General features: G+C 39.6%; 1 protein-coding gene across 9 annotated transcripts in view; it reads right to left on the bottom strand.

The window, feature by feature from the left end:
* The window catches only part of RAD51B (RAD51 paralog B), a 479,852-nt gene that overhangs the window by 151,192 nt on the left and 314,636 nt on the right, over nt 1-14,024 (bottom strand). The window lies entirely within an intron of this gene.

Raw genomic sequence — 14,024 nt, forward strand, 5'->3', positions numbered from 1 at the left:
CTCAGAGCATTTTGTTAGTGCAGTTATTCTTCCTATAGTAATGAATAACAGTCACAGGCAATGACTCCAATAAAAATAAACCATCACTGCACGCACATGTGGCTAGGGTTACTCCCAGAGGAGACATTCAATACTTGCAAAGGAAAGAAATGGAACGAAAACAAACATAAGGAGGAGATAGAAATGAAAACCAAGAATCTTTTAAGAGTAGAGGAGAAACAGGGGAGTGGACAAGTCCAGGAAAGAGGACACTCTCCAAATCTCAAGCCCTGCTATACCCAGCTGGCTTCAGATCTTGCTTCTAAAGAGCAACGCATACATAAAGGACTCTTTCATAGCGCATAATGCCAGGACCTGGGAATCAGGATACGTGAGTTTTCTTCCTAAACTTGCCATTATTTTACTGAGCAATCATATGAAAATCACGTAGCATTCCTTTGCTTCAGTCCAAAATCAGGCATGGAGGTAGACATCTGTATTCATTTTCTGCCAGGTAGGCATGGCTCTAGAGATACCCTGCTCTCCCCTACTCAGAGGGTACAGCAGAAGGAGCAATAAGCAACAGCGCCGCTATCTGTTTTCTCAGCTATTCAGTGGGGTCAGTTCCTTCCCCTCTCATAAAACCAGAACAAAGGCACGTGTTTTGGCTGTGCCTATCCAGGCAGTTGCTAGCAAGAGATGATCAGTCAGCAAATTGTTGCAGTCCTTGTGGTGTGCCAAACATTGGATTTCAAGTGAGAAAGCTCAGCATGTAATATGTACTGCCTTTTGGACATGATTTTAGCTTCAGGCACTATAATATGGAGCTCCCAGTATCCTTGGACTGAGTAAACATAACTTCAATGGAAGGAAACCATCAAAACCTCAAATGAGCATCAAAGACAATCACAGACAACAAAAGCAAAACTTTCCAAGGTCAACTGCCATGATGTGCTCCAGAGCAACAACTGTCCTGAATGCAATAAGCCAAATCTAACAAAAAGATTCTTTTGCTCAGCTGCCCTCTCCCACACTGCGAGCAGACCCCTGAACTCTCTAACCCAGAGTACTTAACTGAACAATAACTTCAGTGGCAGGGCACTGCACTGCCCAGGCAAACATTGGCCATTTCAAGTTTTAACTGGAAAAGAGCATGCATCCCAGATGTTTATCCAAATTGTGTCTGAACTGCAACAACCTGGCCAGGGAACTGTACAAAACCAGGCTGCTTCTAGTATACTTCCACTTAAGCCAGGCTTCTGCTGCAAGTTCCCCAGCGTGAAATATGGGGTATGCAGGGCCAGTCGGCTCCTTCTGTTCCTGTAACACCAGACCCTGTGAAATTCCTCTTCCCAAGAGCGCTTTCTGTCTCCCTGCCACATACCTTATTCCCTACTTTGTAAACTGAATTTCGCGTCTTTTCTCTTTCCACATCTTTCCTGATTTTCCCAGTGGAGAGTCCTCTAGAGGCCAGGAAACTTCACAAGAGCTTGGCAATGATGATTTCCTATGTAATAATACTTTTGAGGCCCGAAGCCCTGGTAACTGTCCAATGTGAAGAGTAATTTAGGAGAAAATGGTTGTAGTTTTTACTAAGCAGAAAACGGCCAGCCAACCAGCACGTCCTGGTTACCACAGTGAAACAGGACTGAGAAAAGTGATCTGGGGATGGTGCTGTGGCTGGATAAAGTAGTTGGGTAGCATAAACGCAGCCTCCTAGGGGAATCCTCCTATGTGGCAGCTTGTGGTCACTCATCAGACTTATGGTACTGAGAAGAATAGAAAATAAAGTTTACGTAGCTTTTCAGAGCTTTCCATACTGTTACGTTTGACTTTGCTTCTGGAAATAAAAATAGGGCTGAACAATTCTTATTTACGACACATATTGGAACACTGCCTTATCCCCAGAATCATGTGTCCCGAACCAGGAAGGACTCCTAAGGGAGGACCAGTACAACAGCCCCAGAGCAGTTCATCTCAGAATACACGGCTGCTTCTACCCAACCTGCCAGACCAGCCTGGAAGAGATGGGACCAGCAGGGAGGACTGCACAGAAGCCCAACAGCTGAGCACTTTCTCCTCCACACAACCACATGCTCAGACAGAGATGCTGCCGGCTCCTTTGTCCACAAGTCTGCAGAGGTATGGATCCAAACAGCGTCCAGCCCTCATCGCTGCATGGGGTAGATCAGCTTGGTGTACTTCACCAGCACAACATAGGGAATATATATTCTTAAGTACGTAATTAGCATACGCATTGCCAACATTACTTTTATTATTCTTCAGATCTCTACGAACCTTCTTTATGATACTTTTAACAACATATTTATCTTCTACAGATAAAAAAGGTATCCGCTGCAAATTTAACCCCAATGCTTGTTTCTAATCCATCTCAAATCTTTATTTAGCCAACACTCATTCCTTCTTTCACTTTCTTTTTGGCTTTCTATATGATGGAAAAGCTCAAAATTATTGTTTCTAAATTAAAAGACAGTTAATCCATTGTAGAAGAACATCACAAGTGTGCTGTCCCCAACCTGCATTTATTGTTTCTAGGCATCAGTAAAAACAAGAGTGCCCTTCATACTTTCTTGATGTGAAGGCATAATCCTAAATTCCCAGACTTGGGCCAAAAGGACTGGGATTCAACCAAGTCCTAGACCACAGCATAAATATTTTTCTCCCACTCTACTGGCTGCAAAATGCTTTTGACATGAACAAACAAAAACCATTCCCAACTCTTTTCTTGTGTGTTCTCTTTGTTCTGTTCCTACAAGTAAAGACCCTGGAGACAAGCTAACACAACACTGCTAAATTCACATGCAAGGACAAGGAAAAAAAAACATGCTAACAGATCTGTCAGCTAATACATGCAGATGCAATGCGTGTGCTATTGGATTACTGTCACGCTTTATGGGTGTTGAGAAAAGGTGATGGATTTAATACAAAATTTAATTTCAATCTTTCTACAAAACTCAGATTTTCTCTAGCAAGAACATTTTTGGGAGAGATTTTACCAAGGAAGCGGAAAACAATGTGTTCAAAGAAAGCTTAATGGCCTTATAAACATCATCTGCGTTGCTGAATGTACAACCATTGAATAACAGAGTCCTAGAAAAACTTTTCTCTAACAAACATGAAATGTATCAGGAGACTTGATTTATCACATTTCTAGAGGGTAATGGATCCCCACCAATCCTCACTGGGCAAACGTGCTTGCTCCAGTGCATGGCATAGATGCACTAAAGGCTGGACAGGCCTTTAGGACCTGAAATATTGCTTTATAAGCCATCAGATCTGAAATTTTTGACAACAACATGCCCCAAATAACAACCAGCAGGCTAATAAACCTTTTTATGTTGGAAGAAACAGAAGCAAATATCAGCTATAATGGTAATTCTTTTCACAAAATTACTAGGAGTAGCATTTACGGCTCTTAGGTATCTCTTCCATAGGGATTATGCTTAAGAAATTCAGATTGGTCTATGTGCATTAGGGATCTGAATGATGTGTAACCTTTTGAAAACTTATTTTGTTATGTTCAAAGGACAAAAATGTAGCCATAGCAAAGTAAATGAACAACTGTAGGAAAAAAGATTTATTAAAAAAACCCCTCTCAACCTCTTCTTTCCTGCAACGGCATCTGCAATGGCAACCTTTATTACATTTCTTACTGGAAGTTGTTTGGCTTTTTTTTCTATATTTAATACCAATTAATTTAGGTGAGTAAGAAACTCCTTGAATTTTTTTGTGCTAATTTACAATTTTATTTTCTCTTTCAGCCCGCTCAGTTATTTCAAATGAAGACCAAGATGGCCAATATAAGATCACAAGTGAGACGTAAGACAAAATGTTTGAAAAAAGGATAAAAAAGTAGTTTCCTCTTGGTTTTGATATGAGGTGTACCACATCCCGCTCGAAATATCAACACAAGTTAAGAAGGGATTAGGTGACTTTCTATCTGCAGCTTGAGATGACTACAGGTACAGAGTTTTTTATTATTATTAGACAGATAAATAGTGACAATAAAAGAAAGAACTTCACTGACACAAAGTGAAGAACAAACACACAAATTGGATCAGAAACATCAATTTGCTGAGTAAAATGGCAGTGCTGGCTCAGGCCTGGTAAGGCTTTGTTGGTGCAGACTCCAAGCCAAACCTCCTGGACCACTGTCAGCTCTGTACAAAGCCAATTCAGGTGTCTTTGCAACGTAAACTTGATAGCTTCCAGTTCAGTGCTGTGGAGCATGTAAACACCCTGAACTGCAGGGTCATCTGCACAGCCAAATTCGGTCAAATGGCAGAAAAAGCCAAGTTTGATTGTTCACTCAGGACTAGTGCAGGAACTTCTGCCACAGACTCAGGGCTCATGTGTAGGAAACGACTGATAAGGGAGACCATGAACCATCACAGTGATGCAAATGTGAAAGGGCCTTGCAAACCCAAGGCAAATCAAATGAGCTCTTTCCAGTGGAGAACCACCTCAGTAGTGCCTCATGCGCTACACTGCAACTTAGGCTTGTCAGTTTTTTTGATGAGACAGAGGCATTTATTGACAAGTGACCTGGTCAGTTATTTGCAATTTAGTGCTGCTCCAACATGAATGCTCAAGGAAGAAGCCATTCATTAACCTAGTCACACTTCACGCTACTTCCTACCAGTATCTGTAAAGTTGAAGTGATCCATCAATCACAAGCCTGTCAGAAACACTGAGCTTCATTATGGATTGAGAAGTTCACTATTTTCTGTTAATATGTATCCAGAGGGCTTGCCTCTCCCAAATCAAAGTACAGCATAAGTACTACACGTGAGAGCTAGAAGCAGGATGGCTCAGATAGCTATTTATATTGCATTTTACCTTTTAGTTACAAGTATCTTCCAATGTTTCCACAACATGGGTATAATATGTCACCATCTCCTGGACATATCCTTTCCATTTCTGATTGAGCAGGTGTCCTAAATCCCCATTGTATTTTTCAACAGTTACAACAATCAGTCCAGTGGAAGGTAATATTGTGAAAATTCTATATTTTCTTATTTTCTTGGTGCAATATGATGGATAGATGTGATAAAGCTGGCCAGGCAGCTCCTGACAGTGAGTCACCAACACTGGAGACCATAAAAAACTCCTCTGTTTTAAGATGCAGTCCATCTCAGGCAGTACTATGTCAAACTTGTTTTTGTTCCTTGAAGTGGGTCAGTAGTCTGTATTCCGTTTTGAAGCAGTTAAGAGGGTTTCTTCTTTTTCAGCCTGTTTTTTGATCACAGATAAGGGCACTGATACCATAGACAGGAATTAGAGAGATCAAAGATCAAAAAGCCTGCATAGAGCAAACCCCTCTAGATTAATTGATCCTACCCAGGGTAGGTATACTGATAAGGCTGAACCAAAGAAAACACACCATTTTCTGTACTGCAGATTTTGAATGCCACTCACTGTCTGTCATTCTCCTGTGCTGTCAATCTAGAACAGTTCAATGACGTTAGATTCATAAAACAAGCACAAATTCAAGTTCAAAGTATAATATCCTAGACATACAAACTCCTGAAATGATTCTCCCTTAATATGTTTAGACCATCATAAAAGTTGTAATGCCTGAACACGGAGACCATGTTCGATCACTACCTTTTCACAGAAGATACAATGCATTTTGCCCACTGAAGTCAATATGTCAAAGTTTGGCTGGTTTCAAAACTTTATGTGAGCTTTATTCTTTTACCAGTGACAGCTCAAGCTTGTTGCTATGTCAATAAACATATTTTATCTAGCACAGACCTTACCTAGGAATAAAGCAGAGTAGAAAGAAGAAGAAAGTAGCTTGAATACAAATGTTCAGGCCATACGCAGTATTCCAGAGATGTCCCCATTTTTTTCCCAAATGGTACAACCACTTTTCTCTTTCCTTTGAAAATACCTTGCCTGATCTATTGTAGGATAGCACACACCCTTTTCATGATTACATTACACTGTTGAATTAGTTTTTCTGTGATAAACTAAACCACTTCAGTATTAGCTTCACTTCGAGCTTGCATGCTCCTTAGGTAAAGCGGAAACTTATTGGTAATGCCCAATATTATTTTACAGAATAATTCTATTATCAAACTTATATTCCTCTATATTTTCACTACTTAAGGTTGTCTTCTTCCCTCATAATGATATTCTGATCTTTTTCACTACTAAGAATGCCTCCAAGCTTTAAGTATACTGTATTCCAAGACAGACTTAGCAAAACTTTTCTGAATAATAAACACTTATATTTGAGTCAGACATTTTAGTCTGCTTGTTTTGAATTTAAAAAAAAAAAAAAAGAAGAAAGGACACAAAAAACCCCAAACCTCCAACCCAAAAGATCTGGTAGAACGCAGGAGGCAGGGGGATTTGCCAAGGCATTCCATGGATAAACAACTTTCATCATTGCCACTCTGATGTTAGGAGCAATGACACTTCAAATATTGATGAGAGTATCTGCCCTAGGTTAATTCTACTCTGTGTTGAGAGGAAAACTTACAGTGAAGTCCAACCAAATTTAAGAAAATGATTCTGTATAAACAGGATGGGAATTTGTGTTCATTCCTTCTCTGCAAAGGAGCTTAAGCTTACAAACAGAGCATTCTTCAGACAATTCAGACCACAGCCTGAAAGTCATAACTGGTTCTTTCTCTCTCCCATTTTTATGCTGTTTTAGTGAACTATAAATACAGTGTTTGTAAAGGACATTGGATTAACAGCATCACAGACTGAAGTTCTCTGTTTATATTCAGAACAGATTTTGTTATAGTAATCTTGCCCTTCCTATCCTGACCTTTAAGTGGCTTCCAATAAAGAGGAGACATAGCCCCGATTTCTGAGAATTTGCTATCTGATTAACACGAAGGTGCACAGTTATGAATTAGACCAAGACAAATGACATCTTCCCAGTTACAGAACTAAGAAAACATGTAAAAACTCAAACAATAATGTCACTGTGACTAAGTAGGTGTCACCAGGGTAACAATTCTATTTTCTGTGATATGTTTGGAAGAGGAAAAAAATATGGGGTTGACAATACTAGAAACGAAGATGTTGCATTAACCAATATGGAAGATAAGAGTCTGGACAAGTATTTTAACTGCCTAAAAATTTAACTGCTAGTTACTTGCTTTGTTGGGAACTTGCAATGTGGAACAGTTTTGATGTCTGCAAAGAGGAGAAACATAGGAATGCCAGGTGAATCCTAGAGCTGCGGCTTAGAAAAATCAGCTATGGTATCAAGAGAAACTGGCGGCAAGGAAGCAGAGAGAGAGTTTTGCCATAAAGCTCAAGCCACAGTCTCAGTTTCATTAACCTTTTATTAATGGTGAACATTGATGAAGAAAAGGTTATGGCATGCTAAGGAGAGAGATTCAGGACAGAGGTCAGTGACCACAGTTAAAACCAGTTCAGTGGGTGAGAATCTACAGAGAAAATTGAAGAGGGAAGCAGAAGTATACCTTTACAGCTGAGGAACTACATACTGCAGGGGGGTGGAAAGACTTCTTAAGTGCCTGAAACAGAGGCAGTAAAAGACGGGCAAGACCAAGCTTAGTGGCACATAAGAGGCAGTGAAGAGATTCCAGCTCTGCTCCCAGCTGCAGAGGATTTACTCTGGCCAGTTACTTATTTAGACTCAGTTTCCTTGGTTATGAACACCTGGCATGGGCATGGCAGAGATCAGTCACCAAATGCTTGCATAGTAATTTGAAAATACAACATACTATGAGATGGTTAACTCGTAACCAGTGTAGGTTAGCCACAACCAAAGAGGAGTCTCCTCTGAGAGGTGACCGGCCAATCAGTCACAGATGTCTGACGGAAAGTACCCACCTCTGCCACTAACCTGAGTTTGCCTCTCTGCCCGAGAGATGTTCCTGCTCCCCTGTTTAGGATGCTTTGAACTACAGATCTATCAGTTTGAAGTTTGCACAGCTGCTGCTATATTTTGTCAATCTGACATTAGAATAATCTTCATTAAGAAAACATGCAATGCTTATTAAAAAAAGGACTGAGGAAAAGATGAACTATTTAAAGGTTTTCTTCTGTTCTTTTCCATTTTAGCTGGGGTCCTTTCATTTCTATTTAGATTCTTAGATAACAAATTGATTAGCGTTATATAAGCACCCGAGTAAATGAATTCTTGTTCAAGAACAATGGAAACGTTTTTCTCTATATGAAAGTATCCTGTTAAGAGGAAAGGGCCAGAAATCCCATCCCATTTAATGTAGACAGGGTGATGTTTATATTGTATGACCATCCTCCACAAGTCCATTAAGAAGGAAGCTTACTGCAGAGATATGAACAAACACCCAAGTCAGGAAAGTAAGTGACCTAGTGATGTTTGAACTCCAAACGCTTGTTGATGAACATTCTCTTATTTTATGGCATCCTTTCATTTGGCACTTTTGCTGGATTAAGTCAGTATCACACTGTGTCGAGCATCATCTGTTTATGCTACAGTTGTGCATTGTGTCCAGTTTCACCCTGTTCACATGCAACTCAAGTTCATATTGCTGCTTATGCTTGTATATGATCTGCGGATAAGCAAAAGATTTCTGTCAATAAGGGTTATCAGTTTAGAGCCTTTTCAATCAGAAGAAAAAAATAAGCTTCTTATTCATGTATTTTAAAGGATGTGGTTTGTACACATGCATGGGAATTTGAGGCCATAACAACCTTTCATTGCGTCTTGATTCAAAATATTAAAACAATAGCAGAGGTGAGGCAGAACTTCTGAAATAAACTGTGTACCCTAGGAAAAAAACAACATTTCTTTAAATGGAGGGGTTTGCAGAATTCAAATACGTGCTCCTACAGCCTTTCCACAGCTATTTCCTCAAAAGCAGCACACTCCATAATGGAGAACCATAAAAAATTAATCTCACCTGAACAAAAAAAATAATCTACTTTACTGCAAAATTTTCTATCCCTTGCATGACTCCATACCATCATCTTTATCTTAAAAAACAATTTAAAAACCCTTCTTCTCGTGTTTTCACAGAGCTGATTTTCCATATGATAAGCACATTATATAATAAGATGGCTTAGAACAGATACACACTTTACACCGCTTCCATTTTAAAACAACCCGATAGCCACATCCCTTTCCTATCACTGCTTATTGGACCTCATTATCCACTGCCATCTGCAGATTTTCTCATGTCTAAACACTTGAAAAAAAAGTATTGTAGTATGTACATAATCTGCATTACTGTACAAAGCACACGATTCATGTAGCATAGAGACACAAGTTTTCCCAACATGGATCACAGCTGCTGAATGGCACTTCATTTGTCTTAATAACTCTGCTAAAAACCCACACGCGGAGTTTTTTTCTGTACTTGTTTAGGGTACTGGGACTTCTTTTTCTGAGTCTCCCCAAATTCTAGCTCAGCAGAAGACAATGTAAAGAGCAGTACTTCTTGCCTCACACATAACAATAGGCAATCCTCACACGTCCTCAGTCACCTGCTTTGGTCAAACACTGATTTCACCGCCCAGTTCTTTATGGGCTTTTTCTTGCTCCACCATGTCAAAGATTGAACTAGCTTCTCCTCTGCTACCACTAAAGTAGGTGAAAAGTCTGCATTTCTCAACACTAGTGGCCATCTCCATCCTCCTCATCTGACTCCAAAACTATGTTTAAGACTATTAAAAATATCTTTTTTTCCACTGCATTTTCTTCTTCTCCATTTGCTTTAGCAGGTAGCTATAACTGCTACAAAGTTAACAGAAGAAAACACACCAATGGTGTTTGTATTTTATTTGTATTAGACCTTATTCCTTCCATCTCAGAGTGGTTTCAGTACGTGTTCTGTCTGATTACATTTCATTGCCTCTTCTTTCTCCCCAGCGAATATTACCATCTCACCAAAGTAATCAGAACCCTTTATAGTATGATTCTACAATCCTCCATTATGTTTTGACACCTAAAAGTTGGACGTTGTTTCCAAACTTCATTACTGTACTTGCTATCCCCTGGATTACTAAGGCAAAGTTTAGAAAGTGTTTACCCCAGATAAGTAGCACTTGGTGTCTGTTTCTTCTCCTAGCCTACTTGCTTTTTGTCCAAAATAGTTTTATTTTCTGTGGTTTATTTGCTTCCCTTTTTTCTGGATGAAAACCTCACCTGGTGTTATCTTTAAAACGGGACAGCTATCCAACAGCTACAGAGTCCACATAACAACTACCTTCAGTGTTTTACAGGAAGAGATAAATCTGGTCTCACTTATGCTCTGAAACCATCATGACTGCAACAAGTTACATTATTTCTATTTTTAATATATTTTCTCAATGACTGGTAGAGTTACAGCCAAACATCTGTACAATTTGAAAGAACTGCTTCACTAAAATTAGAATTAATTTAAGGTAAAGAATCATAGCAGTGGCCTTAGAGAGTGACATAAATTTAAAACTTCATCCCCACTCCCTCAGCTCTCTCCCAGCCCTTCCCTATGCCAGCAAGTACCATGGTTACTTCACCATCCCAGTTTTGGAATGCTTGTTCATATGATAGTAAGCAGAGCAAGACAGAACAGCTGGTCTGTAACCAAGGACACAACAAAAGTTATGTCTGGCAGTAGTCTGAATGAGAGAAGGGTTTTTGTTTTGTTTAAGAATGAGTCACCGTATACTTATGCATTTGAAACCCTTTACCTGAAGCAGCAAAACTGCTGCACAACAGGTCACCTGGCATGGCGTGAAAGCTCTAGTCCGTATCTCAATCCTAAATGCTCTTTTTAAAAAATGCCACAGCTAGATAGTAATTTGTTATAAAATAACACTTCTATGTGCATGTCCCATCTGAGAATTTCAAAACACGTTACAGACATTAACACAATACTATGAATCTCACAAATCCCTTGAAAACTATAAAATAAACCAGGCCCACAGAAGCTGCCATGTCAGATCTGGCCAGCATCTTACTTAATCCAGCACCCTGTCTCCAACAGACAAGAAAAAAAAATGTTAAATACAGCAGGTCAATGTATTAAACCCTACCATGCTGTCCCCCAAAGACAGCTGATCACATCTGAAAACAGTGACCTTGGAGCCTGCTAACTCCAGTTCAGGAAAGAAGGATAATTATATACATAGGGGTAACTGAGGAGTCTGACAGTTTCTAGTGCAGCCCCGTTGGTTTTGGCCCAGACTCAAAGGTTCTGCATATTAATGTATGGATTTGAGGAAAACAATTGTCATGGTTAACTACTTACAAGAGTGCTTAGGGAGAACCAAGTATCAGTATCCATAAAGATGATAGCGAGTTCCCGTAATGGACCCATTTGTGCAAAACAATTAACTTTTCCTGTATTCTCCCAAGCTCTTACACCACTGTGTCACTGTGGAAGTCAGCAGCTCAGTCCCACCTCAGCAGTTAAACTACTCCTACACTGTAGTCCATGCTTGTGGCTTTTGGCGGCATAATGAATTTAAACACAGACTGGAAATCTCATTCTGTCCTCCCCCAGTGGCGTTACTTCTGTCCTGGAGGAAACCAAAACCAGAACAATGGCTTCTAAAAGGGGGCAAAAGAGGAAAGTTCATCTGTTTGTTCAGAAAGCTGTTCCTATCCAAGCAATAAAGCAAACCTAATTGATTTCAAGGCAAGCAGGATGTTCTAGAAATTTTGTTACTTTGCTGAATTGGCTGCTGTCTTATTAATGTTCACCAGACATACGGAGGGTGGGGTGGAAAAAGGGATAGTTGGCTGAAAAAATGTCTGCTGGACAAACAAGAGGAAGGAATCTTTTACTTAATATATAGAAAAATTCCTCTGTAGGAATTCTGTGCCTAATTTCCCTAGGTTTATTGCATACTTTTCTGCCACCTGCTGCCCTGGCATTCCCCAAAGTTTCAGGAACAGGGACTACACCCCCGAGCTTTCCCAGAAAGGAATACTGCATGACTAAGAACAAGCATCTAGCAGCCCAGTGTGTCCAGAATATAGTATGGCTCTGGAAAACTGCTTGCTTGAATCCTCCTTAATGATTGTATTACCACTTCACGACCTGGAGGGTACCACCCGTAGGCCTCACGGCCCAGCGCATCTCAAGAGGTGCTTTCTCGATAGATGGGTAGGATTTTGCAGCGAGGATTAGCATGCCATGGAAGTTAGATGTAAGGGAAGATCCCTCAGACTGTCATCACTGCCCCAGGTCCCCCAGGGGAAGAAGGAGAGAAAGTAGAGCCAGGAAGATCTTCAGGAGGTCAAGTGACTGAAGAAAGAATGAATTCTAGCTTTTGAAAGAAAAAATTGTGTCCTCTGTGCAAGTCAGAACAAAACACAGGTTATTCTTTGAGCAGTATTCATTCTGCAGGGTTACAAATTGTGAAAAGCAGGGAAAACTTGTTTTTGCACTACTTTTCACCCAAATTTCCAGAACAACTGTGTGCTTCCAGTAATTTCCTGGGGCAGAATTTAATTTAACTTTAAAACTATGCAGATAATCATAGGCTTCAAGTTTGTGTGTCTTTTTTTGTTTGTTGTTTTTTTTTTTTAAATACAGTAATATGGGAATTTGTAAAAGTGATTACTGACTAGGGAATTTTTGGACTTCCAAGTTAAGCTTCCTTACAAAAGTGCTGATTTTCAAAGTGCTGATATCCAATACCTCCTGGCAGAACCACCTTACGATGACTGAAATGGTATCTCAAGAAGTGAGGCACCTTTATTCACAATTCATTTCTGAAAGTGAGTATAAAGAAATTATGAAAGAACATACGGATGTAAAACTATAGTAATTTAATCAATACAGTGCTGCTACAGGTAGGGTAATCCTAGATGCTCTTCTCTAACTGGAAACTTCATGTCTAGCTGAAAGATTTCTATGACTTTAAGAAGAGAGAATTAATGTAGAAAAGGATGCAGATCTGCAACAGGAAAATACTTACAGGACATCACAGACATATCCCATTTCATTCATGAACTTCACAGACCTATCACTATTTATATCATGCTTCTCTTTCAAATTACTTTTCTTTTAATAATGTATACTAACGTTTACTTTAAGGTTGTTTTTCCTCACTGTAAATTTAGTTTTTCTGCTTAACTAAAACACAATGAGCCTGTGGCTTCACGTGCAATCAAGGTGGTGCACCTGATAAACCCAGCTAGCAACAGAGTAAACTGCAGCTTTTTTTAATGCGGATCATAATATATTTTTAATAATGGAATTTTAAAGGCTTGAAAACTAAATTTCGCACACTTGTGATCTATTACTGCTCAAACAAAATCAGGAAAAACTACATGTAATATGCGAATGTTCTTTAGGAAAACTGCTCCTTTCCACCACCAGAGAAACGTTCTTAATCCTTTTTAGCCAACTTTGTGCATTATAAAGTAGCACAGAGGCCAGTTTCTGCCCTTTTCCCTTTGCCAACCCCATGTCTCACATACATCCAAAGTGATCCAGGAAATCTGTGAACTGCTTTGTACTTTGCACACACATGTAGAAAAGGAGAACTCATTACAGACCAGAATAAGCAGCAGAACGTAGAGAATTTGTACGAGCAGTGGCAGTATGTTTCTATACCATTGTGCAGTCTTTAGACGCAAGTCCAGAAGATGCTTTTTCTAACTACATTTGACACACTTAATCTGCTACCTGAGAGTCTAGAGGACTACTGCCCACTTCACAGTGCCCACTACTCACAGGGACAGAAGTGCCGTCATTATTATTTTACTTCTGATGAGCAGAAAAAACCAGGATGGTTTCCTCTTCTCTGGCTTTAAAGACTGCAACCTCAAAGCAAGAAACCTTGTGCTGTGGCAGTAAAACCAGGAGCACCAATTTGAAAGCATGTGGATAGTAATGCTATAGGAGTAAGATGGTACAAATTTTACATAGCCATTTTTCTGACAGCTCTGTACTTAAATGGGCAGAAAATCAATAACATTAAGACTGAGTGTCACAGGCTTTGGAAAGAGTTACATCAATGCAAAAACAGAATAGACAAAGCCAAAAGAGATTATAACCACAGATAGCCCAAGGGACAGATGAAATCATGGGTTATGATGTTTTTAAAAA

The sequence above is a fragment of the Phalacrocorax carbo genome, chromosome 9 (assembly GCF_963921805.1).
Source record: "Phalacrocorax carbo chromosome 9, bPhaCar2.1, whole genome shotgun sequence".
In the NCBI taxonomy this organism is placed as follows: Eukaryota; Metazoa; Chordata; class Aves; order Suliformes; family Phalacrocoracidae; genus Phalacrocorax; species Phalacrocorax carbo.